The 13,282-nt window shown below is 36.0% G+C and overlaps 1 protein-coding gene and 1 long non-coding RNA gene across 5 annotated transcripts in view; one reads left to right on the top strand and one right to left on the bottom strand.

Annotated features, from left to right (window-relative positions):
* Positions 1-13,282, top strand: part of LOC138758132 (sodium/potassium/calcium exchanger 2-like) — a 237,633-nt gene that overhangs the window by 10,256 nt on the left and 214,095 nt on the right. The window lies entirely within an intron of this gene.
* Positions 1-13,282, bottom strand: part of LOC138758151 (uncharacterized) — a 111,717-nt gene that overhangs the window by 29,213 nt on the left and 69,222 nt on the right. Inside the window, exons 3-4 of one of the 3 annotated variants that reach the window (XR_011354176.1) lie at positions 1,083-1,167; positions 428-659 (exon numbers count right to left, since the gene is read on the bottom strand). The exons of 1 other annotated variant lie outside the window; for it this stretch is intronic. This is a non-coding gene — a long non-coding RNA (uncharacterized lncRNA). Of the gene's footprint in view, positions 1-427; positions 660-1,082; positions 1,168-13,282 lie in introns of those variants that run through there. One more of the 3 variants, XR_011354181.1, reaches the window with a different exon arrangement.

Genomic DNA, 13,282 nt, shown 5'->3' with positions numbered 1-13,282 from the left:
AGCCAGAGAGTGTCTAGGACCCTGGGCAGTAGGAAAGATAGAGGAGAAAAGGCAAGTGTGGTGTCTCCAGCAGATGCTAATTAATTCTAGCAGTTTGTTCCATTACAGATTTTCACCATGGATTAGAGTTGCTGTATGGTAATTATTTTCTTCAATCACAGAATGGTAAGACAAGCTATGATTCAAAGTTTTGGGGCTTTGGTAGAAACTTGTTTCTCTGACATACTGTTGGGGTGATAATGACGGTGCAGTTTTAGAGTATTTGGCAGAAGAGCCAGAGTAGATGATTTTTTTTTTGTCAGTGAGTTTTGATTGAAAATGCATGGCCTGAATGGACAGTATGAGTAGATTCAACAGTGTCTTTCAAAAGTGAATTAAATAAATATTTGGAAAAAGTGAAACATTGTTGTGCTTTGGCAAGAGAGTAAATGAGTGAGTTTAATTGAATAGCTTGTCAATAATGGACCAAGTGAAGTGGTGTGTGAAATCTAGAATTTATTCTCAAAAATAAATCTCCTGACTCTGGGCCATTAACAATTTTTAAGACTCTGATCAGTAATTGTATGCAGAGCTGTGGTGTAAGGAACAAATTAGTCTTCCAAATTTCAAGGGCTGAATATTCCACTAATTTTCACAAAGGCTTTGTTCCCATAAGAGTTCTGAAAATAGACAAACAAAAAATAGTACAAAATGTCAGGTAGGATCCGTGAAGAGAACCCGAAGATACATTTGAGACTTATCAGATTCTTTCACTTTGAGAAAGGTCAAAGGTTGCTGATCTGAACTTTGAGCTCACACTGCATTCTCCTCACCCACAGTGTATTTAGCATTTTATGTTTAAACATCTGGTTTTCTGGAGATGGGGCACTCTCCAGAATCACTAGTCTTCAAACCAATGAAGGTTGGTGGGATGGTATTGATGGATGTTAGGAGTTGGAGACATTCTCAGAATCTAGAATAATTCAAGTTTATCAAAAGTGAAAGATGAGAATTTAGCCACTGGAGTGCTAGAAAAATCAAGTTTAGCACTGATAAACAATTTCAGCAAAGATCTCTATCAGTAGCTGAATGTGTTCACTCACCTTCTAGTTTTTTGCCTTTCTCTGTAGCATGCACATGTTTATTCTGACGTACCCACTGATATCTTTAGATTTTCACTTCGATCTCCTGTAGATAAAAATATCTCTCCTTCACTTCAGTGAATTTGTCTATCTGCAGCTCTTTTAACCTTGCGTAACCTGAAAGTTACTACTTCAGCCAAATGTGAATCAGTTCCTATTTCCCTCTGATATTACCATTTTTTATACCTTCAGTATTTATTATGAATAGTTTCCCCTTTCCAAATTGGCCAACATCAATAACTTTGAGAATCTAATTATCAGCCTGATGTTATACCTGAGTATTTCAACTGCTCCATTGGACCTTTACTCACTTCCTCTCTGCTAATTTGTATTCATTCTATATACTCTATTATTTGAAAGTATACCTTGGCAAAGTATTGTGCAAGGGAAAGGTATAACAATTCCAGCATTAAAATGATTTCCAATGGCTTGGCCAGATCATTTTTGATGGCAACATGCATAGATCCCCCATTGTTTTTACCATGGCTGTGTTTGCATTGTAATCCTAATGGGGTGCTGGCTGCAAGAGATGACTAAGCCTTGAATCGTGGATCTCACCACTGGAATTTCCTGACTCATTTTCAAAAGTTTGCTGCTCTCAAAAACATTTGAACTGTTTGAATTGCTTCTGACAGTCATTTAAATCCATTTTGATGAGCTTTGAATTTAAAAAAAATCTTAAAAATAAAAAATATGGTTAAACTATTAAAAAAAGTAGACAAAAGTTGGAGAAAAATGTATTGCTTGCACTTCTAAAGTTGGTAACCCATTTGATAAATGGACTTATGCTATTTATACCAATCATCGGCTAGCACTAAGCTAAGAGGTAGGATGATGTGTGAGGTGCGGTGACTGAACAAGGTCATTTCTGTCTTCGATCTCTTCCCTAACTTTTTTGTCCTGCAAATATAATGTAGCTGGCCATTAGCCACAGATAAGCGTTATGCAGTCAAATGTGCTTTGTTTAAGGATTTTGTCTTTCATTGGTTCAAATGTTATTTTCCTGACTTTTGGTTTTTTTTTCTGACTATAACAATGATGTAACTGTATTATTCCCTTTGCATCAGATCAAATATCACCATCTGGCTTTACATTTGCAAGTGGGCCAATACTGTTCAATGCTTATTGATGAGCAAAGCAGGCTTAGTTGGAGCCCAAAGCAAACAGCAAACTAGTGGAGGAACTCAGCAGGTAGACAGCATCCATGGGTAGAAATCTTCAGTCAGCATTTTGAGTTTGGACCTTTTATTGAATCTACCCATCGTTTTAACACAGGGATGTTGTCTGTCTCTTTGGGCTCTTCCAGCAGTCCTTAGCTTTTTCATTGGCATCCCAGTTATTCGGCTGTGCAGGATAGGAAGCCCTTTGTGTTGTTTCCACTGGGCTACCCTTAACTGGGGCACTAATTGCTTTTCTACTGAACACAACTCATCCCTGGGGATCAGAGTGTTCTACTTTCAACTGCAGATGGGTGACTTTCTGCTGTCCCCTTTCCACTGGTTTTATCAGCAAACACCTGGGATATGAGTAAGTTAATCCCAGCATGAAATGACATAATTTGATGCCTGTGTTTGGACAATGTTCCTTTTCTACTGGACTCCATCCCAGTAAATTCCCAGTTAATTCCTGGGATAGGGTGCCAATGGAAAAGGGGCTATTGTTTGTTCAAGATTCCAGCATCTGCAGTATTTATTTCTCTTGGTTGGAGTCATCCTCTTTGCAATTGTATTTTGTTACCTTCTATAACCCCCTCTGAAGTTCTTTTCTGTGGTTGATAAAGAATGTATATTAATATTAACTGATGTTGCATCTTGGGTTGCCTGAGTTTGAAAAATAAAGGATAAGCAATGATATTATCCTGGGTTTCAATAGACAATTAATTCTTCTGTGCACTTTATGGCAAAAACACAAAAATGCTGGAGGAACTCAGCAGATCTTGCAGCATCCATAGGAAGTAAAGATATATAACCAAGGTTTTGGGCCTAAGCCCTTCTTCAGGGATACTGTAAGGTTGTTTATTTTAATGGCAATGAAAATTGGGCAGCTGAACTATTGTCATTTATTTGCTGCAAGTACGGAAGTTGGCTGTCAGTTTTTAGAACTGGGCACAAATTTTTGGGTGTGATGAACTGATTGGCCTCCAATTACTGAGATGAGAACAAGTTCTAGGCATGTTGTGAATATATTGAAATTGTGCATTTGAGTTGTAATTAAGGGGCTAATGAGACAGAAGAACACAAGTTCAAGCATATTGACTTAAAATGTAGCAGTTCCATGAGTAAATTGTTCCTTAATATAAAATTAATTCCAATTGTGTGTTACCAGTCAATAAATAGGATGTCCCCCTCACCATTACTACCTCCTCTAACCCGGCCCATCTGTTCAGCACAGAACAACACAACATTTTATGGAGAATCAGATGGTCGAGATGTTAAATACTTAAGGCACCTTTCCTTGTTCTTTCTAATTGCACTGCATGCTATTTTCATGATGATTTAATGTTCACTAAACTGTCAAAAATATCCCCCCCATTAACAAAATATTATGTAGATTATGCCTTTTACTAGTTGTCTGGAAAAGGAAAAATAACTGTTCAAACACATAAATGCAGTGAACCCAGAATAAACAATGCTTACATATTTATAATCTCTCCTAATTCTATTTTAAATTTTACAATTTCAGTGATACAGTTGACCCTGGCAAATAACTTCCACTATGATTTTATTTCCTGGTGTGTAGAAGAATAAGGAGCAATGTAATAGTTGTATACAAAATTATGAAGGGTATAAATAAAATGAGTCCAAGCAGGCTTTTTCCACTGAGGATAGGTGAGACATAAGCTAGAGGACATGGACTAAGAGTGAAAGGGGAAGTGTTAAGGAGAACATTGAGTGGAACTTCAGTCAGTGGATGGTGAGCATGTGGAATGAGCTGCCAGCAGAAATATTGGATGCTGGCTCCATTTTGATATTTTTTTTAAATTGGATTGGTACATGGATGGAAAGGGTGTGGAGGGTTATGGTGTGGGTGCAGATCATTGGGACCAAGCAGACGAGATGGGCCAAAGGACCTGTTTTTCTGCTGTAATATTCTCTGGTTCTATGTAGATGTGTGGACCTTGGGGATTGAGTAAATGAAGCTAAATGTGCTGCTAGCTACAACAAAACATGATTTATGCAGGATAGAACTTAGTGTTGATGAAGAGCATTGTTGGAGAACTTGGCAAGGAGGTTTTTGGAGAAATGGGTGTTGACAATAATAATAATTTTGTGAATATGTAATGTGGCAAAAGGAGAAGATGCTGTGAAGATTGAAGTACATTAGTCTTGGGGTTTGAACGTACTCCCAAATGAATGACATGAATGTTTATAAACATGCATTTCAGCTTCTGCAAGTTATTAGATAGTGAACACGGTGATTTAATTTTTGTATCTTTTCGGAAAAGATCACTTCAGACTTGCAATCACTTGCCAAGTTCTTGTACATCCACAGTTTGATGTTTGATCATGCAGAATTAGAAAATGATGCCAAAGATGGAATTTATCTTGAATTTCCCCCATGCCCTTGGTAGATGTTGCCGATGGACAATGAATGTAAAAGGGAGATTACAGGGATGGAACATTAGGAAACTGAAATTTGCCAAAATATAACTGGATAAATTTACTTCAAGTATGGTATTACTGTTTAATGTTATTGAGAAAACAGTTTTTTATAAAATTTTATTTAATTGTTTGCATCATTACGGAAAAAATGAATAAAACATTAATCAAATATCCATAACCAATGATACAACAAAAGTACTTTTATATTTTTCTCCCCATCCCCCCCACCCAAAAGTAAAAGAAACACCTACTATTTAATACACAATATTAGCAGAGACAATCATTAATTCTTATTAAAAATGACTAATTAAGAGGAGTGGATAAGATGGAAGAGGTGGATGGAAAATTATCCATAAAATCCATATATGGTTTCCAAATACTATAAAAAATTTTTTAAACTCAAGTCCTTAAACTATACACAATTTTTTCACAAGATATACAATTTTGCATCTCATTATACCATCTACTTAATAACACTTCTCCATCTTTCCATGATATCGCTATACATTTCTTTGCAGTTACTTAAAAATTCTTGGTATTTGTCCAATTTCAATTTTATATTGTTTTCATAAATATCTCCAAGTAAAAGTATTCTTGGATCCTTTGGTATTGTTATCTTAATAATTTGCCCTAATAATAAACTCAGTTCATTCCAAAACCTTTCCACTTTTTCACAAGACCACACTGAATGCAAAAATGTCCCTATTTCTTTCGCACATCAAAAACACTTCTTTGAATAATTAGGATTAAGTCCATTTAACTTATGTTGAGCATAATACAACTGATGAAGGAAGTTATATTGAACTATTTGATATCTAACGTTTACTGTACTTGTAACTCTTTCATAACATAATTGTGACCAAATCTCCTCCTGAATTTTTATATTTAAATCTTTCTCCCATTGGATTTTTGAATTGTATAATTTTTACAGTATCTTGTAATTTTATGTACATATTAGTAATAAATTTCTTAACAACAAATTCAGAAAATAGTTGATTTATGAACACTTGAACTTTTTAAGGAAATGATTTAACTGAAAATTCATGTTTTAAATGTGTTGGATTTCTTATGGTCAAGTTGGAGAGCAGGCTCCATCCAAATGAAGAGCATAAAAAGTACCAGTAGGTGTCCCAGAAGTTGCCTGTTGGCCAGTGACAAATAAAGATGTTCACTCTTTACAGTATAACACTATTTAAAACAATATTAGGCAAGGTGTACAAGGAGCGGTCAGCGCAACGCTATTACAACACCAGCAACCCGGCACTGTCTGAGGAGTTTGTACGTTCTCCCCATGACCTGTGTGGGTTTTCTCTGGTTGCTCCAATTTCTTCCACCCCTCCAAATGAATGAGGTTGTAGGTTAATTTGGTGGCATGGGTTTCAGTAGCCAGAATCAGCTTCAACTGTGTTGTAAATAATTTTTAAAAAAACACTGTCAATTAAAATCTACCTGTGAATTTTCTTTTTATATGTTTGAAATTTCCAAATGCCTCTGGTCTAAACTACTTTGGGCAAGTAAAATCTAAGGACAACTTTGGTGCTCTGAAATCTAAGATTTTTTTTCTTGTTTTCTTCTAAATTTGATGCTTAAATTTGCTGTTACCATTTTAGTCATCATTCCTTTTTCTGTTTGACTCTTCCTTTTGTTGTGAATTCCCTTCTGTCGGTCAGAATAGAATGTGCTAGTCTTTTGATTTAAGCCACTTGTGTGATTTTTTTTTTTAAGTTTAGATGTAGATTTAAGGACTCAGGAACCCAGCACATTGAAATGATTCCAAACAGCCTTGGTGAATGTAGCCTCAGGATGACAAAACAGTCTCAAGCTGCTGTTTCCATGAAGTGGTTTATTTTCTGAACAAGGAATTGTCTGATCAATTAAAGGAACATTCTTCTTCATGACACATTTTTGCTGCTGTTGACTATCATTAACGTCAATTTATTACCTGGGAAGATATTCCTATTTTCTTTGCTTCATTAATCGCTCAACATTGGGCTGATCTGGATCATTAGAATCCATCTCATTTCTCTCCCAGTTCTACTAGTGCGTTTAATGTAATGCTTAACCAATGTATGTTGTGCCTGAGAATTGAATTTGATCCTGAGAAGAGAGAACCACATGACTTTCCCATAATATTGACTAATGGAGACCCTGAAAGTAATACAGTTAAATTCTGTTTGGAGGAAAGATGGTGGAATCCTAGCTTGCCCGATGCAGATTCTGCTCCGCTTTCTGCTTGTTTTGCAAAAGACTTGCAAAATGGAAGGGAGGCCCACATTGAACATTTGTTGATGTTTTGCTAATTCCAATAAGTAACTCTTTTATTACAAAATATTTGCAGATCTAATGATGCAGGATCTCATAGACCTCCATTCACATGCATTTCTCCCATTTAGCACTCAAATCTACTAAATCAATTTTTACTTTGGGGTGCCTAAAATACAATGTTGATTGCAATCTGTGCCAAGAACAAGGATATCTAACAAGGACCAATAAATAAAACTACTATTCTAATGTAGCAAGCATATTGACTTGCTATGAATATTTTTAACATCTGTGATCAGAGTACGTAAAGATGCATTTCTTTTTTAAACTAATGTTTAAAATGATCTGCAGTAACATGACAGATTATATTTATATTATATGATGTTTTTGAAGGAGATGAATTGTGGGAGTAGTGCAGGTCACAAACACTTGACAAAACTGATCTCATTCACAATGCCAGAGCAATGCTTAAGCCAGACAGTCCAGGCTCCGGGAACCTTTGCAAAAACTTTGATGAATGTCCATAGAGAGTTCACAAGTAGGTGTTAATTGGACATGCTGTGGAGTAATGGATTATTGTTTTGAAAGCATCAGATGAATAGACTCTGACGTTTGGGTCTGGTGCAATTTGCTCTTCTAAGAAGGTCATGAGGTTTTTCAAGCAGAGAGAGAGAGGGGAGATGAAACAGGCGGTGAGTGTGTGTTGGAGAGGGAGAAAGAACTGGTTTCTGCAGTCATGGCAAGCTAGCAGCTTGTTGAAACCCTATTTTAAAAACTGGTTGTGAGTTCTGAGTTCAGCCTGTTGAAAACTCTTGTGGTCCATACAAGAGGAGATGACTGGCTAGAGTGTTTCACCTGAAATAAGGGAAACTCTGTGGTGACCTGCAGAAGAAGAGGTTATCATTTGGAAAACCCTGATGGGGCAAATTTCTTCAGCAAGACAGTGAAGTAGCTGATCAGAGGGAATCAGTTTGTGTGCGTCCAACAAGCAACAAACCTCTCTCTGAAACCAACAAGAACCTTTCTGAGTGGTAACCAATTACCTTTAAGCACCAGAGCTCAGTGAAAATTCATAAATGTTCAATTCTGCGCACAGTATAAGAATTGCCTGCAACCAGTGAACTTGGAGGAGTGAAAAGTGAGATTGGACTGTGAATGAAAGAACTTTTCTGAATTTACACCCCCACACACACATTACATACATGTGTACTTAGAATTAGAAGGAGGTTAAGTTAATAGTAATAAGTTCAAAGAAAATGAAAAATGACTTCTGTTTAACTAACTATTTATCTTGGTGAATTTCTATCGCTGCTGGGTTTTGGGGTCTTCTGGGCCTGTAACAAACAAAAGAAATGAGTATATTGGATTGACTTCCATGAAAAACATTTTAATGGTACCCTGTCGATCTACAACTCTGCGTCAGAAGTTTTGAAATAAGCTTGAATCAGTTACTTTAATCACATCATGCATTTGATATCCATCCTTGCTATAAGTGTAGAAGTTGATTTTTAAATTCCAAATAGAACAAATTGCCAAGTAAAGGGTTAAAGTTCAGTGTAGACCAAATTAAATTGATTACATCTGGAAGAATGGAATCATAGTATTCACTAACCGCATCGGGCTTTGGCATAGCAACCACGGATAACTTGTGCATTTCAAAATGACAACGTACATTCATACAAAAGTGTTTTGCATTGTATTCACTTTTAATCCTACAAAATGGTCAGAAGAATAAATAAATTCCATGCATTACCCAGAGGCAAATATATTCATGTCTATGTAAGGTCTCGAGTCTCCAAGGACCCCATTAAATACAGAGCAATAATGCAAGGCCATTTGCAATAAATTATTGATATAAGAATATTTTTCTATTTAAATATATTTGTAATTTTGCCAGGGAAAAGCAATCTGCAGAAACCATGAAAATGTGTATAATTCTGTTCGAATAGAGAGGTGTACATTAATTCAAGTGTACATTTAATCAAATGGATAAATATCACATGAAAGCAGGTGTTACGTGAATAAGGTTGGCCATTCTCATTTCCTGCATTTAACGAAGGGAACAAGGCTATTCCTTGAGGGATTGGATTTGTGAGCGGCGGGGGGGGTTCTGAAACTGTACAGGGCATTGGTGAGGCCTCCTCACAAGAAAAGATGTATTGGCTTTGCAAGTGATCCAGAAGAGACTCAGCAGATTGATCTTCGAGATGAAGGGGTTAGCCAATGAGAAGAAATTGAGTTACCTGGGAATTCAGAATAAAGCGGGAGGATCTTATAAGAACAGATAAAATTATGAAAGGAATAGGTAAGATAGACACAGAAAAGTTGTTTCTACTTAGAACCAGGAGAAATGGCCTTAAGATATGAGAGAGTAGGTTTAGGATGGAGATAGAAGAACTGATTTTCCCCACAGATAAGTGAATCTGTGGAATTCTCTGCCCCAGGAAGCAGTCAAAGCTGCCTTGATAAATATATATAAGACAGATTTTTACAAAGTGGGAGAATTTAAGGATTATGGGGGGGGGGGGGAAAGGTGGTAGGGGGAGCTGAATTCTTGGGTAAATAAACCATGATATTGAAAGACCAAATAGACTCGATGGGCCAGATGGCCCACTCCTGCTCCAACTTCTTATGTAAATAACTAAATTGAATTCCCAACTGACCCTCTTGTAAATTTTCATTGGAATATGGCAGTTAATGAACCATATAATAATAAATAGTCCATAAAGATCTCCACTTGAGGGTCAATTTTATGTGACTATTTTTCCAATGTGATTTGATATCTTGGTGCTCTTTTTGTGTGAGTCATGGTCTTTAATCATTTGATCATCCATCCTCAACCACATCATGAACAGCAGAGCCGTGCAGAAATAATTATGTTGCTTGTAATATTTCTTGACACCTTGAGTATTATTTATCTTGTTTCTAGACTTTAATTAGTTTCCACGATGAGTGGAGACAAAAATATTTCAAAAAATATTTGTGTCAATTACTTTCCCAATCGACCTCATTCAATCTCCAAAGTTATCATAAAAATCAAGCAGTTGTGACGGGTCATTCTTGGCATTTGTGTAACCGAGCTAGAATTCTAGAAAACTGGATTAATTTTAAATCCCACCATCAAGGTTTGGAAATGGAAATGTGTTTAAATAACAAAGAAAAATGTTTGCCAATAATTCTAACTGAAGCAGTGAGATTGTTCCAGAGATGAAAATAAATCTGTTATCCTTAACCCAAAGCCACAATGTAATTAACTTTTAACTGCCTTCTCAAGGTCTTTTGTTCCAAACCAATTAGAGATGAGCAATAATTGTTGGTCTTGCCATCTCACAAAGTTTTCAAACTAATAAAATCTTATTAGTACGAACAAAGGAACAGCAATGTAAAATTCACCAGACAATGGTAAATTCAAAATAATAGTTTTTATTAATAACATAACATTTCTTACTAATCTCTAAACTTAAACTCTATCTTAAACCCCACTATCTATCTTAAACCCCATTATGTGCAAATGTATATACATGCGTGTGATTAAATTCAAACCATTACAGTTTCAGTTTGATTTTGGAAAAAGTAAATTTTAAAGTCTAGTTTCAACTATCTTGTTGAACCCGAGATCTTTTAAAATCACAGTTCAGAAGTAATTATGAAGCATTTTTAAACATTGTCTGTTTTCAGATCTCTTTAAGCTCGCAAGTTTCTTGAGTTGTCTTTCAGAGAGATTTCTTCTTATGAGTGATTTCATATACTCCCTCTTAACTTGCCTAAGAGTTGTGGAGTCTGTTTTCCATTGATTTCAAATTTCTTAATCAAGTGTCCATTTCTCTGGACAGAAATGAGGCTGCCTCTTCTTAAAACAGCAGTCAGAGTGGCTATTTTAGAATATCACTGGGTGTTCCTTCTGTTAATAAGAACACAGATTCTTTTCAAAGGATTTTGAAACTTCCTCTCTTCACAGAGAAAACATCCCTGTATTCTTCACAGGAGGTATGGTTTCTACCAACTAATTTCAAAACCTCTCTCTTCATTTGTTTCTCTGAAAACATGTGACCTGACATTACTACTATTTCAGTTTCATTTCTGTCCAAGACACAACTTAAGATAGATGACCTCCTCACATCTACAAACTTCTGACATCGTCTCTGTATCAGTGACTATGACTCCGGAAAATCTGGCTCATGCCATCCAAATGGCACTTGAAATTTTGAATCGGCTGCCAGCATAATGCTGAATGTACACAAAAATGTTTTTAAGAACCACACATGGTAATTGTGTTTCAATTAAGAACACCTCTTCAGTTTTATGGCTGTTTTCCAGACGCTGCGACTCTGAAAATGAACTCTTCCCTCTTAGTCTCTGTAAATGTAATGTGACCTATGTGTGACCCTGGATCCAGCCCACAATACCCTCACTAGAAATATATTTAAATCTATAACTTTACTGTGAAATGTATATTTTACAATTAAATATTTTAACTTTAAAGATGAACATAAATATTACAATTTTTTAAAAAAACTTATGTGTGGTCCCAATTAACTGAAATCATTCTTAAAATGTAAGACTATAACTGACTTTGACTCCTTTTAACTCCACGTGTCTATAAATTCCAAGCAATTTGGAGGCCTTTATTGTTGAGTGTAATTCCAGTTCTATTTGGAAAAATAGAATATAACTCTGATTATCCAAAATGGTTGGGACCAGACCTGTATGGATTAATTTTTTTTTTGAGAACTTTTTTAAAAAAAACAGGAGTCAGAGTGGCTATTTTAGAATATCACTGGGTGATATTATCGCCACAGCAAATCACTTGAATCAATGTTTAAACAACAACAAACAACAAGGGAAGGCTTTTTAAGCATAAAATAATGTTTAATTCTTAACAAAAAATGTTGGCTGCTGATGCCTCCCCACTGAGGCCCCACTCTTGCCTGACCGCCTAAGGTCCCTGCTTCTCCCCGACAGCCCGTGGTCCCCACTGTCAGTAGCAGCCCAAGATCCCCAGTCAGTTCGGCTCTGAAAAATTTTTGGATAAATGAGGATTTCTGATTTGTTTTGGATATCCTCATTTATCTGAATTTTTTTGGATAATCAGAACTGTATTGTGCTTGTGAGTGGGAAGATAGACGTGAGGGACCTATATGACTGTAAGGATAAAATCCTTTGATTTTCTTTTATCAAGGAAGAACCTTGACCATTTACTTGATAAGTGAGATTTGGAGAAGGTGGGATAGAACAGATTGACATAACACGTGGGAATTTTTGCACAAACATCACTTAGATTATTCTTGTACTTTTGAGAAAATTACTACTATCCAAAAATTCAAATGCAATTGCAGAATATAGCATTCTCCAAATAGCATTGATCTCATTGTACACTTTTGCTTGGTAGCAAAGGCAAATGTTGAATATGCAGGGATGCACTTCCCCAATTTTTTCCAGAAGTAATGTTCATTTTAAAGCACTATTGTATTTTTCACAGGGCCCACCACAGCCTCAAAGGTGAAAAATAGTTGACAAAATCTCTTGGTTAGTTTGAACTAATTCAGATTGTTGCATTCTCTCCAGTTCTATTTTCTTGCCATCTCTCATCAATATCACATCCGATTTTGTGCTCAGAAATTGCATTTTGGACCACAGTTTTAGAAATAAGACACTGAAAAATCTTTTAAGATATTGTGGAGGAAAGAGGCACTCAGAAGGCAGAATGTGCCAGAGAAAACTGTTTGAAAATTGCATTATCTCAAGAAAAATAATTAATTTTGAGTCTTGTTAAAGTTTGTACCAATGTAATTGCAGTCAGTACTTGCAGAGCTTTGCACTGCTGGACTATTCTTTTCGATTAAATGGAGATCTTGACATTTTCCCAGCCCAGACCATCATCAGCAATATGTTCTGCATCATTGGACGACTCTTGATGAGAGTGACAAGGTAGCACAACCATATCTGTACATGAAGTTTACAATACTGGGTACTTGCATGTTGTCTCACATCACAGTCCTAACAGCATTCTGAGATTAGAGAGGATCGTAGTTTAGTGTCAATAAGTTAATTCTGTTAATTAGTTAATTCTGTTAATTAATTCATTCAATTATTTCTGCAGAATTACTTTATTTTTTGACTTTTTTCAATTGTTGTCTTGGCATTAATCTTTTAAGATATTGGCACCAATAGGTTTTTCGTTACAGAAAACATGGACTCTACCGTTCAAGTTAATTATCCTCCAATTGTCCAAGTACAACCCACAAAACCGCGTTCTCCAGTCCTTGGTACAAAAACATGCAAACATACATACGGACA

This window comes from Narcine bancroftii, chromosome 1, assembly GCF_036971445.1.
Source record: "Narcine bancroftii isolate sNarBan1 chromosome 1, sNarBan1.hap1, whole genome shotgun sequence".
NCBI lineage: Eukaryota > Metazoa > Chordata > Chondrichthyes > Torpediniformes > Narcinidae > Narcine > Narcine bancroftii.
This window is presented reverse-complemented; position numbering and strand designations above follow the sequence as displayed.